We start from the raw sequence: 21851 nt of genomic DNA on the forward strand, positions 1-21851 counted from the left end.
GTTCTCTTGGCCCAAATGATGAGTTGCTGGCAGGTGAATAGCACAACTCTAGCTGTAGTGGCTGAGATACTTGTCATGTCTAACCACCCCCATGTCCAATCTGGCAGATCTGAAGATAGCTCGAACACCTCAATCACCTGAGACCAAAGTGGCTTCGCTAAAACGTCATTAGCAGCTTGAGTCAAGCAGCAAGGGTTTGCATGAAGCAGCTGAGAGATGGGTGTGTGTTGCACTTCTCTCGTATCAAACCTGAAGTAGCTGCCTTCAAAACTTACATCTGTACCTGGATGGTTTCCTGTCAAAAAGATTGTTTCTTCATTTGCTAGCATAATTTTCCTTGCATGTAGAGCACTTATTTGATATTCTCCTGGATGAACTCTAATTTCACAGAATCACACAATAATTGGGGTTGGAAGGGACCTCTGGAGATCATCTAATCCAACACCCCCGATGAAGCAGGCTCACCTATAGCAGGTTGCACAGGATTGTGTCCAGCTAGGTTTTGAATATCTATAAAGTAGACTCCACAATCTCCCTGGACATTCTGTTCCAGTGCTCTGTCACACTCAGAGTTTCTCTTCGTATTCAGACGAACTTCCTGCATTTCCATTTGTGCCTGTTGCCCCCTATCCTGTCACTAGGCACTACTTAAAAGAGTCTGGCCCCATCCTCTTGACACCCACCCTTACGATATTTGTAAGAATTTATAAGATCCCCTCTCAGCCTTCTCTTCTCCAGGCTAAACAGACCCATCTCTCCCAGCCATTCCCTCTAAGAAAGATGTTCCTGTCCCCTAATCCTCTTTGTAGCTCTCCGCTAGACTGTCACCAATAGTTCCTCGTCTTTCTTGAACCGGGGAACCCAGAACTGGACACAGTACTCCAGATATGGAATCATCAGAGCAGAGTAGAGGAGGAGGATAAACTCCCTTGGCGTGCTAAGCACACTCTTAATGGACCTCAGGATAAAACTGGCCTTCTTGGCCACAATGGCACATTGTTGGCTCATGGTTCATTTATTGTCTACAAGGACTCCCAATCCTTCTCTGCAGTGCTGCTTTCCAACAGGTCAACCCCCAATCTGTACTGATGCATGGGGTTATTCCTCCCCAGGTGCAGGACCCTATACTTGCCTTTGCTGAACTTCATTAGGTTCCTCTCTGCCTAGCTCTCTAGCCTGTACAGGTCTCATTGAATGGCAGTCTTCTGGTCTATCAGAACATAATAAAATAATAGAGAACAAAGTCTCCATTAGAGAAGGAAACTTGTCCTTTTGGGCTAAATTTGCTGGGCTTCTTTATATGGCTCCAACTCCCTGTTGACAGCAAAGATCCTTCACACTAACACAAAAGCCTGAATTAAACCTGAGATTAGTAACTGCAACAAAAACATGAGAACTCTTCTTTTTGAGTGAGGTTTAGTGTTTAAAATACAGTTGGCCTATTTTTTCTTGGAAAATCTGTTATTCTTTTTATCTACATTTTCATGCAATGATTTTTCAAAATAGTTGTCTACTATCCCAGTATAGGAACAGTTCTTGCCCCTTCCCATTGCTTTATAGGATGGTGCCACATAACTTGACAGACTCCATTCTGCTAAACTCTTCAGCTCTTATTCTGCTGTAGAAAATAAGCTGGGATAAAATCAGGTAACAAAATCTGCTAAAGTCCAGTGTCAGCTATAGCTTGTGTGATCTGAGTCAAATGCAGGATTCTCACTGTGATTTTGCATCTGTTTGTATTTTTAGAGAAAAAAAAAGATACTTGTAGATATCTGTGGTTTAAAACATTCTTGTCTTGTAAGTTTTTACTTGAAATAAAACTTCTAAAGCAAACGTTAACCTTTCTTGTGTGAAAGCTGCATATTATAGTTAATGATCCAAACTCTAATTTCTTTGTGGGTCTTACTTAGAGTTCCTGCTGATCTCAATGAAGGCTGAATTACTGGCTCATCAGTATTAGTAATAACAACATTGTCTTAAGAAACCAATACAAACTCCCTGAATACATTCACCATGTGAGCACATAAAGCTGACGGATTGATGGCCTGGGAAGTGCCAGCCTTTTCTGCAAATGATCCTTGTTGTCACAGCCACTATTATATTTGAGAAGTAACCTTTTAAGAAGCTGGGTAAACTTGATGCATCCAAAATCATTAAACACCTGTTCCATTAATGACATAGAATTTGTCCTGTGTACAGTTGCAGCAGTTTCCATCTGACAGTTCATCTGAGAGAATTGGGCCTAATAAGGAGGGCAGAGGTTCTCAGCTAATGAGCAAGTCGAGGTTCTGATCTATTAGGTTAGATAGAAACTACCCTGTCTTTGAGACTTCAAATAAGACTGGGGCTTTAGCCTTGTTTTCAAACATTTCTTAATCATCAGTGGCTTAATCCTGCAGGACTATTCACCTGAAATAAGTGGAACTATTCACAGGAGTAAAAAATGTACTGTTTGGCCACAGAAGTTCAGTACATTCCCCATGACATCATTAAGTCTTCCTCTACCCCTCAGCCCCTCTTCCTCAATGTGCTAGCTCATCATCATCCAGGAAGGATGAGCTTTGTCTTGCCTAGTCTATAAGAAATGTACTAATTGAAGAGTGATTCTTTATAATCTGAATTCTTGTCTAGTAGAATTCTTGTCTTGTCTCTTTCTTTTCATAAAAAGTTATTTTCTTAGTAAAGTCATAGCTCAACATGCTTAACATCGTTAGGTGATTTTTTTTCCAAAAACGCCAATTTTATTGAGTTTATAATTTATCTTTCCAGAAAATGCTAGTGAAAATGTCTATGAAGATTATTATTTTCATGGGAGAGCAAGTAAGTTCAGAGAGGAAAAAGCTCAAGAAAGTGTATTTTTCAGATTTCAGTCACCATGTAAAAAAAAAAAATAGTTAATTAAAACTGCATAAAAATTCAACCCTGTGAAACAGTGGCTAACAGAGTTTGGGCACTGTGCTGCAATGATGTTATCCTGGAGCTGCTTTGTCACTGCTGGTTTGTTCTCTGTGTCATGACTCATTTCATAATGTATACTGGCCCTGAAAAAAACATGCTTAAGTCTCACAGGCACTTATCTCTACTTGACGTCTCTGAAACGCAACCACCAAAAAAATAACTGTTAATGTGAGCACCAGACTTTTGTGCTAATAGTTTTTTGAGTGAGACTTAGTGATTTATTCTTATCATCAGGTACTTTATTAGAGAGGTGCTTGAGGTATGGTATACTTGGGATGTCATAATTCTTTGAAGTTGTTAGTATTTTAAAGGGAAGAGTGGAAAGAGGAAAATGAATGGAAGCTGCACATATGTAAGTGGTGTTCACTGACAGATTGGTTGTAGGCCCACTGTAACAAAAGACTCCAAAACTACAAGTTGAACTGAAGACACAGACAATATGGTCAGAAAGGCCTCTACAGATACTTCTATTATAAGTCTGACCTAAGAGGATTGATGTGAAGTGCAGTGATTGATAGGTCACACGTAACTGTTTGCCCATCACTGAACGATGCCTGAACCTCCACTGATTGCACTATTACAATGAGATCTTCAATTAAGAGAGCACACAAGGTATTACAGTTTTGCTACAGGTAGCAGATGTTCCCATTATTAAATTACAGTAATATGAGCTGTAATTCTTCTAAAAAATAGATGTAAACAAATATAGATTTTTTTCATTAATTCTAATGCATTTGCATGTGGTATTCATAGCCCTGTGCAAAAAGTAACCATTCGACTACACTATCTTCCACTGCCCTCCCTCGGGTGGACATTCTCTGCCCTTAATCTAAGACCTAGTCAGTGCTACAAAGGTCTGGCTGGCAGAATGATACAGGCATAGTTTCCTAATACCATTGCAGTTTCCATCTGCAGAAAGCATCTTCTCTGTACTGTTCATGCTGATGTAATAAGGTGTATCACAAACAGTAAGTTATGTTTTGTCAGTGTAACCACCTACTTTAAGTGTTTGCTAGACAAAAATTGTAACAAACTAAAAGTTTTGACTGTTGGCCTAGCTTAAGAGAATTATTTGCTGCTGGCCTGACTTAATAAATATTGTGTTCAGTTGGTCTGTTAAAGGTAAGTAAAGTGGCAACAGCTCCTGTATTCCTTGGATGGCACATGATGAAGACCAGCCCACCTTACAAATATGTACTCCACACAAATAAAGGTGGCTAATATAGTGAGAAAAGACTGGTTTTATTTTCTCTTGCACAGCTTCAATTCTTCCCTGTTCAATGTGTGACAAAAGAAATCCTATTTTGTGGCTGCTAAGTCCAGGCAATATAAGTTCTGTTTTCACTTAATTTACCAAGTAATTCTGGTTTTACAGTGTAAGACAGTATTATTCTAGATTGTGCTAATATAGCTAACTTTGTTGCTACTCTACATGAAATACTATGTATTTTTCATCTTGACATCTTTAAAAAAGTGTAAGAATTTATTCGCAGTCCTAGAACATATAGAGTCTCCTTTCAGAATCTGTTGACTGGTACTTCTCTAACATTAATGACAGCTTTTCTAAGGCAAAGTAAATGTCATAAAATGTTTTGTTCTACCACAGACACTGGCAAATAATTGGCATCTGTTTCCTATTGTCTAGCTACCATTCTGTTTTCTGAAGCAGAAGCTTCCATTTCTCATCTAATTCTTTGATGAATTCAGTCTCTTATGGGATTGAAGAAGTTGTTTGGGAAAAAATGTAAAACATTCTGTTAAAGGGAACATAGAAAGTTTCATAGTGATTTCCATGTAATTAATTGTTCAGACTGGTTGGGATTTCTTAAAATAATCCAAACAAAAGCTCAAGAATGTTCATTTTGACAAATGGAAAATTCTTCAGCTTAATAATATAATTGCTTCTGGTTTTGTCTGGGTGCTCTTGATAGATTCCATTAGAATTCAGTTACTTTCATCATCAGCTTTACTATTTTATAAAAATACAGCATAAGGTCTGTATGCACTGTAGGTAGCTTTGGCTAACAAGATATAAAATACTTATAAAAATACATATTCAGCTACTTATTACTAATGTTTTAAAGCAGATAAAATATCATTCTGACCTTAGGAATTCTTTTGGCTAACCATATGACATTAATACTCATCAACATGCTTTCAAATATATTGCCAGAGTGATAATAAAATCAACACCTTCTAATTTTTATTTTGAAACAAAGCCAAAGCGCATTTGGTCTTGTCACTGCATAGCAGCGTGCATGATGCTTAAGATATCAACATAAACTCTGAATAAAAACATATTTTCTTTATTAAGTGAAGACATTGCAATTTTTTCAAGAACCAATATTCTTCAGCCACATAAGCAAAATTCATGGTAAAGGGCTAAGAGTTAGGCAAGAGGATAAGATATGAGGTCAGCTTTTGTTTTCATAGTTCATCACTGATAGAGACCAACTAACACCCAGAAAGCTAATTCCAGTTTTTATACTTACTGCTTGCCATTTAGATAGTCTCAAATAGTCCTTTAAGTTTATGGGAAATATTTGCCTAAACTAATGCATAATCAGATACATTTTCTGTGTTATTTCAGATCAGACCAACACATGTACATTAACAGTGGAATCCTCCCACAGCATGCTTTTTTTTCAGAAAAATTCATATTATACAGCCTTATAAAATGAATTGCAAATTTCATCACTGCTGTAAAAGGAAGATACAGTTTTAGACAATGTGAATCTGCACTTACTTATAAGCAGTATCACTAAACATTTTGAAGATAAAAAGACATAAAAAGCTGGAAGAAGGGTAATGTGACCCCATGTACAAGGAGGGCTTAAAAGAGGATCCAGAAATTTATAGGCCCATCAGTCTTACTTTAGTCCCTGGGAAAGTTATGGAACAAATCTTCCTGGAGGCCACCACAAGTCAAATGAAACACTTGATTGGGAAAAGAGAGCATGGATTCGGCAGGGGCAAATCATGCTTGACAAACCTGATTGCCTTCTACAACAAAATAACCTGTTCAGTTGATGTGGGGTGAGTGGTCAACATTGTCTACCTGGATTTCTCGAAGACTTTAAATATGGTTTCCCCCAGCCCCTTCCTAGAGAAACTGATGTGCAATGGTCTAGACAAGTGGTCTCTGCGATGGCTTGGAAACTGGCTGTCAGGACGCACTCAGAAAGTGGTGGTAAATGGCTCCTTTTCAAACTGGTAACCTCTTGTGACTGGGGTCCCCCAGAGATTGATATTGGGCCCAACTCTGTCAAATATCATCATAAATGATCTGGATGATGGGATCAAGTGTACCCTGATGAAGTTTTCTGATGACACCAAATTGAGTGAGGAAGTGGACACTTTGGAAGGGAGAGCCACCTTGCAGGAAGACCTGGATAGTCTGGAAAAGTGGGCTAACAAGAATCTTATGAAGTTCAACAAGGACAAGTGTAAGGTATTGCATCTGGAAAGACATAATCCAAGAGTGCAGCACAGGCTGGGTTCAACCCAGCAGGGGAAGCAGCTCTGTGAAAAAGGACCTGGGGGTCCTGATGGTCAACAAGTTCAATGTGAGTGGACAATGTTCTGCTGTATCAAAGGCAATCAACAGGATGTTGGGCTGCATTAGCAAGGGCATCACCAGCAGAGACAAGGAAGTTGTTATCCCACTCTACTCAGTGCTTGTCAGGCTGCTTCTGGAATACTGTGTTCAGGTTTGATCCCTGCTATAAAAAAAAAAATGTGGACAGGCTGGAGAGGGTCCAGAGGAGGGCCATGAAGATGATCAATGGAGTGGGAAGCTGAGGAAAGGCTGAGAGAGCTTGGCTTGTTCAGCCTTGAGAAAAAAAGGCTCAGGGGTGAGTTCATCAGCATGTTCCAATATTTAAAGGGTGGCTACAAAGAAGATGGATACTCCCTTTTTACAAGGAGTCACATGGGAAAGACAAAGGGTAATGGGTACAAGTTACTCCTGGGTAGATCCCAATTGGACACAAGAGGAAAATTTTTCACAATAAGGTCAATCAGTCACTGGAATAATCTCCCCAAGGAAGTGGTGGATTCCCCAACACTGGACACTTTTACGATTCAGCTGGACAGGCTGCTGGGCCATCTTGTCTAGACCGTGCTTTTGTGACCAAAGGTTGAAGTCCCCCTTCTAATCTGTTATTTTATGATTCTATGGTGAATGTAAACAGATTTTCTTCCAGAGCTCTGAATCTGTAAAAATTATTCATCAGAGATAAGCTAAAATTTGTTGTGACATCATTGCCTTTTCATGTATAGTACATATGAGACATTTCTGTCTCAATCCTAGCGTGTGACCCGTGTGAGTTACTGGGTTTTTTCCTTTCCAGTCCCTAGCAGATTTAGAACCCAAATCACTGTGGACTTTTATGAGATGCTTTACTGCAATATCACAATTATGGTCTGGGACTGATAGGGCAATGACATGCAGGAAAAAAACACAGTTACTTTCTCCAGCACAGAACTTTGATACTAGCAGGAAGGTGTGTGGAAGTTTTGTTTTGTAGAGCCCTTATTAACTGCATCATTTATGAGATAAAATGGCAATAATTTCATTTAGAGAATCATGAATCTGTATCATTGAAATAATGAGCTCTCACTGAAGTGATTCTCTTTCTCTCCCAAACCTTGCTGTTTTGGTCAAGAATAATTGGCTGGGGCTTCATTTTAACTTTACAGTTAGTTATCCAGAATCCTCAGATTTTACCTGCTTCATCAGTCTCAGTTACTATTCCTAGTTTTACTGTATCCTTACCTCTCTCCTTATATTTTACTTTTTCTTCCTTTAAAACTTCCGTTGCAAAATCATTATGCTCCGTGCCAAGTAAATTCTTGGTGAAATACTCTCTATAATATTTTCATCTCTTGTAATATCAGAACATGGACAGCAATTTGATTTTGCCATTGGTTTTAGGAAATTTATTTTCATAATACAGAACTTAAAAAATATTGAATTCTGGTGGAATTTTATTTGGATTATACTGCAGTTTTTCTCCTGTTTTGTTTTACCCACTGAAAATATTATAGCACTATGTTATCTATTGAATTAATTATTTTAATTCCTCTGAAGTTTCCTTTTTTGAATGAATTAAATGGAACTGTTATATAGTATGGTATATTTTCTTAGAAGGTACATTTTATTCATTTTATTTATCATTTCTTTCAGGATGAAATCTGTGCCACCTAAATCTCTCATAAAGCTTACGGTTGTATTTATTCCTGAGTAGTAGGTTCATGTGTGGCATTCATATGAAATAGTAAGTTCATCAGGATCAAGAACTAGAATTTTCATGAGATGTGTGCAACTATGAGGAAATGTACATTTAATGTTGAAATAATTCAAGGCAAAGCATTTTTTGTGATTTTGACAAATCTGGAGAAAAATTAAATTCTGCACATTCACTCCCCAAAATTAAAGTAAACTATTTTATTTTTGAGGTTTATGCACTGCATTTTGGTTGTTTTGACTTATTATTATTATACTATTTGGCTGATTATTATTTCTTTCCATCATCTGCAATCACTGATTTCTGTCCATAGGTAAGTTGCTTCCTTTTCTGATGTCTGTCTTTTTCTTGTAGATCAGAGTTCCAACATGGCCACGCTCTTGAAGGGGAAGCACTGAATACACAGCTCATTTATCAAGGCAAAATTGTTTAACTATGACCTTAAGCACATGCTGCTGCTTGTTAGTTTAACTGAAGCTACAGAAACATGATAAAAGGTAACTGACCTTTATTCTGTGCTCTAGGTATCTGTTTGATGATGATCTCACTTTGTCCAGAGGTTTAACAAGTGTTTACTTTTTAAGTAACTCTCTGATTACATGATCCCCTTTTCCCTGACTCTCTTCCTTCATCATATGATAGAGCTTTTTCTTAAGTCTCTGACATTTCAAGTGAGGGTCACTGTATTTATTCAGTGCCAAGAACTGGGAACAGTCTTATGTGCTGAGTGTGCTCTTCCCCATTGTTCTGCAAATTAGTCAACATGAAACCAAATAGTGATAATGTGTTGTTATGATTAAGGTTAATACGATACTGATTATCTCCATAGACTGGAGTTCCAGACACATTATTTAAATGCATTGCTTTGTTGAACTAGTTGATAAAAGACACAGATTTCCCCTTGTTGTGATAAAAGATGTTATAAGCCTTTAGAGGGATAGGAAAACATTACACAATAGGAATACTTTATTCTCTCTAGTACATTACAGAATTATCTTATGGTGACTATAGCACACTATAGCTACAGAAAACATTGCCTGGTAACAAAAAGATGCTCCTTTATGTCTCTGAGACTAAGCCATTTGAAAAAAAGTCTGTCTTAAGCAACCTATTATTACCTTTCTGGTGCATGCAACAAATTTAACAAATGATGATGCTCATTTAGGCTTGCTTTCTAAACTAATCAACATGGAAGACCACTAGTTTTATGTAATCTGGTCTTTACCGGCAGTGATCTAAACATCTAAACATTAATTCAGTAGCTCAAGTCAAGTATTTTCCAGGAAAACCACTGAAGACAGGGAAGTTTATAAACTAAAAAACAAACAAACAAAAAAAACCAAAAATCAATTAGTACTTGGAGAAACACTTCCAAAACTTCAAAATTAACAAAAGTTTTTAAAAGCCCTATATATGTTTATAGGGTACATGAATCTCAGATCAGAGATATAATTATTTAAAATTATATTTATTTGGCCCAGGAGTAGTTACAGAATTAATTTCAGCTCATTTGCAATTTTGAAAACACTGACTGGAATATTTTTTTCTTCTCTAGCTCTCAAATAGGATAATTTCCTTTGAAATTTACAGATAAATCTAGATTTTGCCTAATGACAGTGCTTCATGCTGTATTTTTCACCAAACAACAACAAAAAACAAAACAGCACAAGAACTTGGAAAAGCTTTCTCTGACATTTTAGCCAAAGATTCTGAGTGCTACCAACTGGGTCATTACTGACAAGCTTGTATTTTTACGCCTTATCACGCTGGTTGACACTTGCAGACTCCAAAGAAGAGTAGCTGAACATTGAGCTAGGAAAGGGCACTTGTTCTGCCAAAAGAAAAGCAAGGTGAATTATGCAAAAGTGACAATCAATTATTAAGAATCCAGGGATGATAACTCATGTACATGTATGTAACCTTTAGGCACTTAACCCCCAGAGATCACAACAGACAGTGGCAGAAAGGATCAAGGTCAGCAATAATGAAGCTGGAGTGATGGTGAAGACCAAAGGCAGTCTAGTCTAGGCCTAAGAGAGAAAAGCTTTCAGTGGCTTCATTAAACTGTGTCATTTACCATGCAACGCAACATGAAAAAGGGTAAGTTAAATCTCCAACTTCCTCTCTTGCATTTGTTTTGAGAAGTCTTCTTGCTTCTATGATTCTATGATTTTGTTCACCTTTTTGTTACAAAGCATGTACCTGAATCGCTGACTTCTCAAATGTAAAATCATAGAATTGCTTAGGTTAGAAAAGACCTTTACGATCATCCAGTCCAATCATAAACCTAGCTCTGTCAAATCCACCACTAAATCATGTCCCTATGCACCACATCTACATGTATTTTAAATACCTGCAGGGATGTTGACTCAACCACTTTCCTGGGCAGCCTATTACAATGGTTGAAGAAATTTTTTCTAATATCCAATCTAAACCTCCCCTGGTGCAACTTGAAGCCACTTCTTCTTGTCCTGTTGCTTCTTTCTTGGAAGAAGAGACCAACACCCACCTCACTACAAGCTCCTTTCAGGTAGTTGTAGACAGCTATAAGGTCTCCCCTCAGCCTCCTTTTCTCCAGGCTAAACAGCCACAGTTCCCTCATAAGACTTGTTCTCTATACCCTTCACCAGCTTCACTGCATTCCTTGGACACGCTCCAGCACCTCAATGTCTTTCCTGTAGCAAGTGGCCCAAAACTGAACATAGTATTTCAGGTGCGGCCTCTCCAGTGTTGAGTACAGGGGTACAATTGCTTCCCTACTCCTGTTGGTCACACTATTCCTGATGCAAGCCAGGATGCTGTTGGCCTTTTTGGCCACCTGGGCACAGTGCTGGCTCATGCTCAGCCAGCTGTCAATAAACACCCCCAGGTCCTCTTCTGCCAAGCAGCTTTCCAGCCACTCTTCCCCGAGCCTGTAGCGCTGCCTGGGATTGTTGTGACCCAAGTGCAGGACTCGGCACTTGGCCTTGTTGAACCTCATCCAGATCCCTCTGTAGAGCCTTCCTACCGTCCAACAGATCAACACTCCCAACCAACTTGGTGTCATCTGCAAACTTACTAAGGGTGCACTCAAGCCCCTCGTCCAGATCATTGATAAACAGAACTGGCCGCAATACTGATTCCTGGAGAACACAACTCACGGCTGGCCACCAGCTGGATTTGACTCTGTTCACCACAACTCTTTGGGCCTGGCCATCCAGCCAGTTTATTACCCTGTTAAGAGTACACCTCTCCAAGCCATGAGCAGCCAGTTTCTCCAGGAGAATGCTGTATGGATCAATATCAAAAGCTTTACAGAAGTCCAGGTAAACAACATCCACAGCTTTTCCCCCATCCACTAAGACGGTCACCTTGTCATAGAAGAAGATCAGGTTAGTCAAACAGGACCTGCCTTTCATAAACCTATGCTTCTGGGGCCTGATCACCCATTTGTCCTGTACATACCACGTGATGGCACTCAAGACTATCTGCTCCATAACTTTCCCCAGCACTTATGTCAGACTGTGGTTGCCCCGATCCTTCTCCCAACCTTTCTTGTAGATGAGCATCACATTTGCTAACCTCCAGTCAACTGGGACCTCCCCAGTTAGCCAGGACTGCTAATAAATGATGTAAAGTATTTTGGTGAGCACCTCTGACAGCTCCCTCAGTAAAAGAGGCATCAAGTACCTCAGCCTTATCCTTTATCACTATGTTTTTTTCCTTAGCCTTCCTTTCGTTTCTCTTGCTTGTCACCTTTCACAACCAGGTCCACAAGACATAAATATGAAGTCATTCAAAAAACAGGAAAAAAATGGAAGCCTGCTACTTGACTGACAAACTGTAAGAATTTTTGAAGCATACAGGAAAATGCAGGTTGCATGTCTGAATCACAGGGTGTTTTTGTGAGAGAGAAGTAGTAGGACAACTAGTTTTCTTTTGCATTTTTAAAGATGGGGTGAAAAATCCCTGTTTTCTGAGTGAAATAGAAATAAAATACCTCACTGTTACTAGCTGAATGCAAAATTAAAATTCAAGAGGTGGTGCCACAACTATTCAATTTTGCATGTGTTAGATAAGCATTTCAATAAATGATATGACACAATATGTGTCTCAGCATGTCTTTCCTACTTGGGCAATTTATTAAAACTATATATATCTACCTATATATAAAATAATTAGCCTGACAACCCACTGTGATCACTGAAATGATCATTATTACAGTTAGGATTAAGAAATATCCTTTCTAAAATATCAATCAAAAATTCATAGGAGAAAATTAGGGCTACAAAATTCACATGCTGACAAGAATTCTGGAAATTATATACCAGGTATACACAAGCTGCATTTTTACTTGCAGTACTTTAAAAACTGTAGCCCATTACAATTTCACTAGCTAGATTATGAGTAAAATCAGGTCTTAAAATATACCAGACAAATATAAGCAAGCAATCTATATTTTTCATTAAGGTAATTCTGTCTTTCATTTCCTCTGGGGGAAAAAAAAAAAAAAAAAGAAGAAAAGAAGAAGAAGAAATTCATAGGACAAGTCTGAAAACTTGTTTACAACCTCAGATGAAGAGGATGTGGGAGAGAGAGGTTCTGTTTTTTTTGTTATTTGGAAAACAGAAAGAAACTACACTTAAAAAGAGCCAAGATGCATGGTATCACTGTGAGAAATTTAAAGAAGACATTCTGTCTTGTGTGTCTTATGCTGTTGTAGGATTGAAGTGTTCTGCTATGTCAGAAAAGTCATGTGTTTTGTGTATTTGCAATACATCATAAATATAAGGGCATGGACTTTAAATCAGAACTTCTTATACATTTTGACAGTCTGGAAGAATAATTTGGAGAAGTACCATTACATACTTGTCATGTTTTTACACTTTTTTCTGACAGGAAACCATATTAGTCACTGACAAAGTTGGGACATTAGACTACTTGGCTTCCTTTGAGTTCTTGATTGACTACAGCCTGTTTTTAGGACTTCTATTGTCACAGGCCTTAGACAGTACTAATGGGACTTGGAGACACTGATGCATCACTTCTGTTTGCATTGGCAGATTTTGAGTGTAATTGTGGTGGGAATAGAAGGGCATCCTCTTCTGCCAGACCTGTTTCTGTAAGGAGTGGAAGGAGAATGGAAAAACACAAGCCTACTGCTTGGACACAGTTGGTATATAACCTTCTTCTAAAGACTTTAGGAGTCGCTCCCTGGAACAAAAAGTGAGCAAGGAAAGGACGTCTCTCAGGAATCGTAATTCATGTTCCAGTCTGCTTATTGAATAGGGCAGTTACTTGAAAGATTCATAGATTTAAATCATTTATGATTGTCTTGCCTGGCTTGTGTGACACAAGCCATAGAATTTCATCCCTTTGTTGTTGCTTTCCAGCCCATTAAGATTATATATTACCCCAACTATACATGGTACTTAATGATTCTCCAGTAATAAAAGAAATTAAAAATAATGACCATAAACACAGTAACTGGTCTGATGCTATCAAAGACCAGAGGGTACAATGTTGTAGTTTTAAGTCATTTGAGAGGAAAAATAGATATCTAGAAATACTTTGGATCCTCCTGGTAGCCTTTCTTTGTGTAAATTGAAGACAGTGAAAAGAAACAAACCAGTCTGCTCTATTATCTCTCTGTTTGGGGGAACAGTATCCACTCCCCAACCTGTGCTGGCAGTGCCCTTTCCTGAGTTACTGCCACAGATGTAAGCAAGGGGCACAGAGAAGGAGCAGAAGTGACAGTATTATCATTGTAAAAGATGAATGTAGTGGCACTTCTAATTTATTTAGTATTCAGGATTTCAACTTTAATTAGGATTCTTTTGTCACATCATTCATCAAACACACTTGAAAGAAATGGAAATTAACACCAAAGTTTCTGTTGCCTCAGGCATGCTTTTAGTACTTCTACTCGTTTTGGTTTATTGTTGTTCAGTTCAGTGAAATAGTTTACTTGTGATAGTTCACTTAGCTGTAACTGAATTTCAACAGGGGTAGAACGAATGTATGCTCTTTAAGAGCACTGTTTTGTAAAGTCCCTGTAGCCGCTAACACCCTTTTCATCAAAAAACAATTATTTTTCTCTTTTTTTAATTTTTGATGACTGGCTTCTGTATTGTATAATGTAAAATAGTATACCAGCATTTTCCCTAAGAAGTCATCATCAGGCTAGCTAGCAGAGGAAAACTGTGATTGCTGGAATGCTTGTAAGTCACAGACTGTCTATTATTTATAAATTGCACTTGTGTTTGGATGAAATAATATAACTTATTTCCTGAAATTGTTCCTGTTTAAGATGAATCTCAATATATCTACAGCAATACTGTCTTCATGGGGAAAAGTTCCTACATTAATTATTACTCAAACTCCATGCCTGCCATTGTAAAATTTACATTGTCCTGGCATAACAGCAGCTGCATTGATAAATGATGCTCCTTATACCCAGAGCTTCCAGCTCATATAGCAGAGGTCCAGTCAGACATTTGAATGAAAAGAATGTGAAGCAATATTATGATCTGAGGCTACGCATCATATCAGCAAGGCTACTGCTGTCAGCACAAAAATCATTAGCTGGTGTCCAAAACACATGCTTAGTTTAAAATCGGAAGGTTTATTAAGCAAGTATTTCTGAGAGCTCTGTGATTAATGAAGCCTGGTTTGTGGTGTTTGTGGAGATGAACTGCAGAGTCTAAGCAAGTGCAAATTCTGACTGTAGGTTTTCTTGCAGTTTTGGAATGTGAAGGTTTCTTCCTTCTGGATTCTCTGGTGTCCATTGAGATGTGTAATTTTATGTAGCCTTAGGTAGCATCTCCTTCTCTCCCTCTTTTTTATGTTTTCTGGTTGCTGATTTTCAAAACGTCAATAATGAAGTTCAAAGCAACTTTGCCCTGAAAGTTAAATGGATGAAGTATTATAGAATAGAAATGTTTCTACATATCTCCTCCCATATAATTTTTCATAAGAAACATTGCTAATATCCCATGGTAATATTTTGGAGGTATATGAAACTCCTATCACCAAATCTTTTGAATGGATCCAGAATACCTCTCCAGCTTTTCATCTGCATTACAGGAGCTAGAAATTACACTTCAAAAAGGCAGACTTTCTCTTAGAAAACATTTGATGCTGCAAGTTGGATGCATATTGAAAAGTCCTAATTATCAGAAGCCTACAAAACAGCCAGTGCTTTGAAACTGGAGCTAGATTCCTGCTGTACAAAATGTTTAGCACATTTTTCAAGGGAGTCACAAGATGACAATCAAGAAATATTTGAGGAAAAACACAACTACCTGTAAGCTCATCTACCTTCTAACTGAACAAACTCAACCTTTCAACCAACATAAGTGGGAACAAGGCCAAAATCCTCACAGCTTTCTGAACACTATCAAAGAAACAACTCTTTGTACACCATCATTTGAATACAAGAAACTAATGTGTTTCAGGACCCTTTCTTTGCACTGACTGACTTCAGCAGTATATTAACTCTGAAGCGTCATACAGTATTTCTAAGAACTCAAAATATACATTTTAAGCATAGTGCAAATAAGAGTAATGGAGTCCAAATTTTTAAGTAAATTCAGATAGTTATATATAGTTTCAAATAAGTGGTACAATGAAACACAAGTACATTGGTGAAATTATTATGGAGATCCATTTAGTCTTAAGGAAAACCCTGGCAACAGAAACTGCAGTGGTGGCTGAAAGATCTCTTTTATATCAGGACATCATGAACACAGAATTTGTGGGTGCCTAAAGCCAGTTCTGAGTATAAATAAATTGTAGCTCTGAGAATACTATCTATGCCTTGTACTTCAGAGCTGTCTGTCAGTATTTTTGATCATTAGCCATCTGTGATTATTTTAATTTTTGCCAGCAGGAGAAGGAACTCTTTTCCACCAGGGAGCTCTGTTATTACAATATAATTTATATGTAAAGAGCTCATTTCATTAGAGGAAAAAAAAAAACAACCAACTTTTTACATAGGGTGTTGGTTTTTGGGTTTTTTTGAAGTTTAAAAGAAACTTGTTTATTTTGCATTTCTTTTTATATTGGTATCCTTGGTGTGGTCTATGTAAAAGCAATTAACATCTTACTGGTGGGTTAACAATAATTCTGTGTCTAGCTCAGTTTTTATTTAGCATTCAGTATAGAGGATATAGAAACTGAGTCAATCATGGACCTGAAGTATTTAACTACAGCAATTACTATTTTTCAGTTCCACTTGAAATTACTGCATTTTAACTGTATCTAACTATATCTTTACTACATGCTAGTTAAAGTCCTTACAGGGTCATTTTAGACTTGCCTGCCATCAGGGTGTTGAAAGAATGACTTTATAATGGCCTTGTTATTACTAGGAATGTGTTGCTGAAATGAAAATTTTGCATCTCCCTGATTTAGTAAAATGAAACACTGCCCAATGTTATAGTATAAAGCTCTACTTTTATTTGCATTGTAAATGCTGACATTATAAATTGAGTTAAATTGATTCATAAGAATACTAGCATAAAATAAATAAGTTTCTAAGCTTTGTTTAGTTAATTCTGACTTTTTTCAAACTATCCCTGTTTGTCAATGGTGCCAAGTACCTGTTGCCACTATTTGGAGTTCTTAGAATTTGAAAGTATTCAAGTGAACTTAAAAATAAAATCCACATCTGTATGTCTGTCTACACATAAGCCTGTTTAATATCCTCAAAAGGAAATGGAGTTCTGTGTATACCAAGAATAGTTCCTATGCTTTTCTGTGTGTACACAGAAGTCTTCTGTTTCAGGCATCATAACTGTGGTATAGATAATGTCTGTATTTTTAGCTCTTCTCTCACAAATCTGCAAGAAGGCAGTTCTAATAGCAATGAAAATTGACTACTGCAGTTGAATTGCCTTGTCTTTGTATAACTAAGCTTTGAGGCTCTAATTATATTAAGCTCTCAAAGTAACTTACATTATGTATTTGACTTCTAAATCAGAACCAATTCCATGATCTAACATAGAAGGTCAGATGAATAGTCACTGTCAAGTGTACACATACTTCAGCATTTGCAGAGCGTTCTGTTTTACCCTATCCACTCGTGTGAATTTATGACATATAGATATGTTGCACATAACAGATCTTCCAACATCTTTAACCAGCAGGATGAGGTGAATTTCAGTAAGCAGTGTGAGAATTAGTTCTAAAAGCTCTCTCATTAAAGCAAAAATACATTGTTAAGATGTACAATTTTTCTCTAAAGTTACATTGTGAGGCAAATGGCAAGAAAGAAAAAGATACATTTAAATATAAAAAAGATTTTAAGGTAAATATTAGTTGCTTGTACTAGCAATTACAATTGAAATCAGTGTTCGAATCTTGCATTCCCATGTACCTTGGGTTTCCACATACATATCACCCTACTATTGTACCACTAATTCTTCACAAGGAAATCCCTAAGCAATAGTAGTAGTGGAAAAGATTTCTTTTTCTCCCTCTTCGCTCTCTTTTTTGATGTCTAGTGAGGGATTTGCATTTTAGAATTTTCAGTGCTGTGCAGTACAAGGTTCTCTTTCCCTTTCACAAAGGTAGTAACTTTCACTATTAATGCAACTCAGCAAGAATAAATATGTATGGCAAAGAACTTGTCTTGAGAATATGATGACTACACTACAAATAATGGAGTGGGATGTTGGGACAACGGTTACCACATGCGCTCTCCTGCACCTCCATCTCTGAGTCACTTTTGTTCTGAAGGACCCAAATCCATTATACGACTCACAGCAAGGTAAAGAGAAACGTCTGGGACATTCGCTTCAGAAGTGCAGGGATGATCTAGCATAAAACAATAGTGTAGACACACCTGCATCTCTCCTGAGATGTCTGCTTCTCTGTCACATTCACTTAAATTGGCCACTGAGTATGTTCATGTAAGGATAGGAATGTCACACACATTTACATCACAAGTATGTAAACCACCTTCTTAATAAATAGCCTAAAAGGTGTCAGTTAAAAGATTCAATGAAGATAACATTCCATAAACATCTCTGAATGTATGAGAGGTTTTGGATAAAATAACTTTGAGAATTGTAACAGCTTCTAATTTGTACAGTAAACAAAGTAACAGAAGAATTGATCAGTACAAGGTTTTCTACATTTTTGACAAAATTGCCTTCATAAGCTATCTTGGTTCTGCTAAATAAAAATATCCTTGGGACAAGCTGAAAGTAATTCACTTTTTACCTCTTTATTGCCAAATTTGATTTGATTTGATTGAATCTATATTTATCCTCATGTGATTCCTGGAGCACTCATGAACTTTTATAATTCCAGTCTATCAGGGCAAATCTGCAAGTAAAAAAACTCACTTTTGTCAGCAGGTATTCAACGGATGGCAGGTGGCAAATAAAGCACTTAGTGAATTGTTTAATTGCATTTCTTTCCCATCCTAGAACTTGAGAAAGTTTTAGAAAGCTGGAGAGGAGCTGGGTGGATTTATTTACTGCTTTCATTCTATTCCAACACTACTTGCTTTCAGAAAATACTGCCTTTCATGTATGGATGATATTTAAACTGGCACAACAAAGCGTATATTGTAGTGCAGCAGAGATGTACATCACAACAAATATGAAAGCAAAGAGCTAAATTTGATGCACTTACTCAAGAATATAAAGAAGATTTTAACCTGAGTCAGCTGACATGGAGTGCAGAATAAAATCCTTTTCTCCTAGGAATTAAACAGAAATGAAGGTTAGCAGGTGTAGCTGTAGTTATGTTTTCTGCCATTTGTTCATTACAGAGAATTACATTACTACAGTGCTACGAGAAAATAATTAACTGGACAGTTCAGTGTTCAGCTCAAAAACATTTTTGACTTGTTCTCTTTTTCTTACTATTTTTCCTTGTTTCATGAGACAAAAAAACTCATACCCTGTATTAAAGAGCATTTGCAGTTGGGCTCGAGATTCTTGAACAGAGTGAATACTCTTCAGTGAATGAAGCTGCTAAAATTCCCTACACATAATCTTTGTCTATGGTTGCAGCAATTTTTAAAACCCACTTAATTTCAAAATAATTGTGTTTAATTTCTTTATTTTCAAGGCTTTTGCCTGGGATCTCTAGAGTTGGTAAATTTAGCCTGTGAAATATAAACTGTGTTCATGCAAAAATGTGACAGAATCTTTTGGAGTATAGCTATGGAAGAAGCTTTATCCTTTAATAATCTCATACTGCTGAAGTATCTCCATACAGCCCTAAAGAGTTAGTGTAGTCTGGAGATAAAAGCAGACTGAGGATGAAGGGATAATAATTATGCAACATTCTTGTTTGAGCTTCTTTGTAAAGTAGGGGGAGGGATACCTGCTTGCTCCTAAGAAAACCATGTGAAGCCTTATGCAGTAAGATTGTGATAAAGCATAATTAAAGGAAAATATATGGACAAAGGGATCAATTAAAAGATGTGAAACTAGAACTTGACTTCTCTTTGGTGTTCAGAATTCACATTGAGAAAGTGTGTTTGAGGCCTGTTTAATTTTTTTGAGTTTTAACTGTCCAATATTGTACAGAATTAATTTCTGCGACATTCAGTCGACATTAGATGACATTTGAGAGACTGAAAGGGTAATCAAGTGCCCTCTGCAAAGCATGTTGTCTAATACCAAACACAAAAAAGATTGGTCTGATAATACTCTTTTTCTAAAATCAGAAGTGCACCAGCATTTCAGGACCAAGCCAACAATTCAGGGTAGTCACCTCACATTGGAGATTTTCCATTAAGATAAACATGGTGCCAGTTCTATTATTCTATTTTTTTTCCTTCTCTCCTTCCCTCATCCTGGCTTTCCAGCTCTTCTCCATGTCTCTTACTGTATTGAACATGTAGCCATACTATGATTTCTACTGGGAGAAGTACTACATTTGAGTTTTTCTGAAGTGATGTTAATATTTTATGCCATTGTCTGAGATATAACCATTACATATTCTAGGCTTTACATTTTAAGAAAAGATGCTTAGAAAAATGCTTTTGCTACAACTTAGCTTGTCCACTCGGTGTTAATTTGCTTCATACGTCTGTGTTAATCATCAGGTACCTGGGAAGGACCGTGGATTCCATAGCCCACAGAAAGGCCACATGAGACAATCTCCTTGAGAAGCCTGACAGAGTCCTCTTGATAAGGTTTTCAGTTTCAGTTAAAGATATAACCTAGGCTAACCTAGGACTCAGAAGAGAAGGGTTCAATACCTTGCTGGGCTACAGACTTGTTGAGCAAGCAATCTGACGTTTCATTTGCCTGAAAAAGGCATCTATTCACCTATATTCTATGGATTTTATTCAGGTAGATATATGTAAATATTAATGCTCTTAAGAATATTACATTTAAGATATAGATATATAGGAATTTCTCACTAAGTCTCTGTTTAATACCTTTAGCTAGAGACCATAGCCTATATTCAAGTCTGAGTTTACAGTGTTTACTATATTAGGAATTTTGCTTGACTAAGAATGGAAAAAGGAGTTATTACTTTGAAACTTAACAAGATACTTTTATTCCTCCTTCATGGTAAAGTAGGAAGGTTGGTTCTAAGGCCAGTAGCAAACAAATATATTATTTAAAAAGGAAACAAAATACAGCCTGCTGGGCACTCATTTGCTTAAAGGAGTTCTTTGTATTTGCAGTTCTAGAAAAAAAAAATTCCTTGTAAAATATTCTGTAAAAAGCTTTAAAGCTTTACTGAAGGGAGGCACCAGAGTGATTACTCAAAGGAAAACTGAAACAAGAAATAATATGATATAAAGGGGAAAATTCCTGCCATTGTACTTCAAAAGGAGAGATAGTCACCTTCAAAAGACAATTAAGAAATTTCAGGGACTGAAATCGCCTTCAAGGAACATGCTGGGATGTTTGGCTTCTGAATTTGTGTAACTCAATTTGATATCCAAAGTTAGACAGTTATGAATTTGCTCGTTTCCTTTCTGCCCCTGTTTTGTTCTACTGTTTCTTGAAAAATGTGTCCAGTGTGACATAATTCCACTAGTTCTGATTCTATTTTATCCCCCAAATCCTCATGCTTTTATCCTTCAAGTTTGTTACTGATAGTTTCACTAACGAGTCACTGTGAAATTGTTTCACAGAGGCATACTCTAAAATACTCAGAGTACTCAAGAGCAGATTTATATGCATTTTATGGTACTGAAAGTTCTTAAAGGATTTAAATTATTTCTTACGTATGTCTTTTCATTACACTAATAAGAAGAAGAAGAAGAAAAAAAAAGAGAAAGAAAAAGAGGAAGAGAAAGAAAAAGGAAAAGAAAAAGAGAAATAAAAAGGAAAAGAAAAAGGAAAAGAAAAAGAGAAATAAAAAGAAAAAGAAAAAGAAAAAGAAAAAGATAAAGAAGACTAAACACAACCCCAAAACCAAAACCAAAAACAAATGAACAAACAAAGATAACCACTCTTTCCCACTTTCCCTCTTTCAGTGTGTCTTCAGCAAGACTACAATTCTCTGGAGTCAATTTTCCTAATAGAGTCCTCTCTGACTATGTTGGACAAATGTCATGTCCCCTGGACCTCTCCATCTTGTAAAGAAAATAGACCTATTGCCAGCTACACCTTGCTGATTGCTTCCTACCTGCTGCTAAGGATAATTTGTGCAGTGTAAATGAAGACTTCAGTAGTTGCT

The 21851-nt window shown here is 37.1% G+C and overlaps 1 long non-coding RNA gene across 1 annotated transcript in view; it reads left to right on the forward strand.

Annotated features, from left to right (window-relative positions):
• LOC110366050 (uncharacterized) overlaps positions 1–21851 on the forward strand; it is a 173173-nt gene that overhangs the window by 59651 nt on the left and 91671 nt on the right. Inside the window, exons 7-8 of the long non-coding RNA XR_002426063.2 lie at positions 8562–8704; positions 10134–10307. This is a non-coding gene — a long non-coding RNA (uncharacterized LOC110366050). The remainder of the gene's footprint in view (positions 1–8561; positions 8705–10133; positions 10308–21851) is intronic.

The sequence above is a fragment of the Columba livia genome, chromosome 2 (genome assembly GCF_036013475.1).
Source record: "Columba livia isolate bColLiv1 breed racing homer chromosome 2, bColLiv1.pat.W.v2, whole genome shotgun sequence".
NCBI lineage: Eukaryota > Metazoa > Chordata > Aves > Columbiformes > Columbidae > Columba > Columba livia.